Source organism: Nanorana parkeri, unplaced genomic scaffold (assembly GCF_000935625.1).
Source record: "Nanorana parkeri isolate BGI_ZX_2015 unplaced genomic scaffold, ASM93562v1 scaffold2591, whole genome shotgun sequence".
In the NCBI taxonomy this organism is placed as follows: domain Eukaryota; kingdom Metazoa; phylum Chordata; class Amphibia; order Anura; family Dicroglossidae; genus Nanorana; species Nanorana parkeri.
The window spans coordinates 10,370-13,161 of record NW_017308859.1 but is presented as its reverse complement, the minus strand read 5'-3'; positions in this window follow the sequence as shown (position 1 = coordinate 13,161).

Below are 2,792 nucleotides of genomic sequence, written 5' to 3'. Positions count from 1 at the left end.
GGGGTGCGGCCCGCACCCGGGTGACACCATTGGAGGGGTGACACCAAAATGACTCACAGTCATTTTGGTGTCACCCCCCTCTTAAAAGTCGGGCGCTCGGTCATGGGCCGAACGCCCGACAGTACCAGGAGAGAGGAGGGGACCCGGCGGCATACCTTATCCCCTCCTCTCTCTGCCGGCGTCCATCACCAAGATGGCCGCCGGCAGGTATTAGAATACTTCAGCGCGTGCGCGATGATGTCACGCGCATGCGCAGTGACGTCGCGGCGGGGTGACACTCGGTTCCCGCTCCGGGTGTCCCCCAGCCTCGGGACGCCCCTGTGTAGAGGTGACCTGCAAGATATTTTTTTGGAGTTTGGTCACATAGGAATCCCAATAAAAGGGCGATCATTGCGTGCTTCATATTACACGGCATTGCGCACACGTGTTGTAGATATGTCAGTTCACCTATGTTTGATATGATGCCGCGTCTTGCAGCGAGTGTGCAATGAGAACGGAAAGCCGCGTTTATTTTACGTGTTGATTTATCGGTTTCATTAGGCGCGGCGGTCGTACCGCTCGCAGTCGGGTCCGAGGCGGGAGATAATTTTTTCCATGGCGTCTTCCGTCTCCCGGAGTTTATCTTGCAGTTGGCTGAGCTCGAAGTCCGCTGCAACAAGAAAGAAGAAATGAGGAACGCGGAACAATCTGCCGGCAGATACGACGTTCTATTCATCATCGCCCGCCGCCAAAAACGCCGCCGCCTCATCAATGGAGGGAAATAGGATCAAGATTTCAATTAGGATTCCCCCGGTTCCTGGTATCGCTGCGGAAACTCCCGCGCCGCCTTTCCCCCGCCAATTCCTCCACGTTCCGAGCGCGATAATCGCCGCCGTGTCACCCTGAGTGCGCACATCACCGCGCCGCAGATAACCGAAGTCATTTATTTATATTTCTGTTTAATAAGATTAAATGTTTCCTGATCTCCCTTCGTGTGGTGGAAACACCGGAACACACGTCTACAGCGGAAACACCGGAACACACGTCTATGGTGGAAACCCGGAACACACGTCTACAGCGGAAACACCGGAACACACGTCTATGGTGGAAACCCGGAACACACGTCTACAGTGGAAACACCGGAACACACGTCTACGGTGGAAACACCGGAACACACGTCTACAGCGGAAACACCGGAACACACGTCTACAGCAGAGACACCACTAAAAACGTGTAAGCTGAACAATCAACAACTATGGTCACATTCAACGGGCCCGGAATGTTGAAGACATTTTGTAGCTTCTCCAAGAAGATTCCTTATGTCTAATGTCAGGAACATACCCCAGTGTATATACCCCCACCATACCAGGAACATACCCCAGTATTTATACCCCACCATACCAGGAAATTCACAACGAGGGTTCTACTGACCGCTCTCATCGGGCAAAACAAAGAAACATAAAAATGGCGACTTACTGATCTTTCTCTTGAGGTTTCCATTGCCGATCGGAGCGGTTTTCGGTTCAATCTTTGCGCATTTCCCTTTGGAGGAGAGCTGAGGATTGCGTCACATACATAACCGGCGTTCAGACGATGGGTCGGAGAAGCCGAGGCGGAGAGAAGAGGAGGAGAAGACAATGAGGATTCATTCATCTTATCTCACCGGAATCCTTTCACATATTTTGTTGCGTTTTTCGGGATATTTCTTCATTTATAATGACACAAAAAACAAATTCTGTTTCCGGAACTTTCTCTCATAAGATCTGCAATTTCCTTTTTTGTGTTTTAGGGTCTGTTCACATGAGATCAGGTCCTGATCAGCAGACGTGGAGCTGCTGATGCATTGCGTTTTTGGCCGCGTTTTTTTTTTTTGCTAGAGTGGGGCTGTTAGTATGTAAGCTGCAGCGCAGTGCGTTTTTGATGCGTTTGCGTATCCTGACCGTTTCCGGACCTGACAAAATGTGACATGCAGTATTTTTTCTGTCGTAAGCTGAACGGACTGCGCACGTGAGAACTGGAGCCCATAAAACACACAGGGATGCATTTTGAGTGCAGCAGCGTACGGAGCCGGTCAGCACACAAAACGGACGTCGTGTGAACAGGCCCTAATACAGAAATGTGATTTCCTATACCCAGGGCCGGATTTCCCACAAGGGCAACCAAGGCCCGGCCTTGGGGCAGCGGGGAGTAGAGGGACAACAGGGAGTAGAGGGGCAGCAAGGAGCAGAGGGGCAGCAGGGAGCAGAGGGGCAGCAGGGAGTAGAGGGGCAGCAGGGAGTAGAGGAGCGGCAGGGAGTAGAGGGGCAGCAGGGAGCAGATGTGCCCACCAAAGCAGGAAATGAGTAGCTCCTCCTTCTACATGAAATATGAGCACCGGTGCTCCAAAATATGGAACTTTGTAAACTGTTCTATGAAGAAAAGGTTCCGGGATATAAGATCGGATTTACCTTGAAGAGAATGTAGAGGATGTATAAGAGGATCCCGAATCCATAGATGGGAATAATTTGCCCCACGAGGCTTTGCCTTCCGCCGCTGCTGCCCCCGCCACCTCCGGTCTTGGACTTTGACACGCCTTCGGACAGGTGGGATCTGGGATAAAAAGCAGCGGGATTTCTGCTGTCCGCTGACTTGCCGTGAGAGACGGATGAAGGGAACCGGCCGGGACCTCCTGGAAAAATAAGAGCACATTTCAAGAACGGCACACAGGTCTTCAAACTCTGCCAATGAACCAAATGCAACGATAATGAGGTCTCATAAACTCAAAACTGGGTGAGGAGAATGGGGGGGGGGGGGGTCTGGTGAAACCCAGGGCC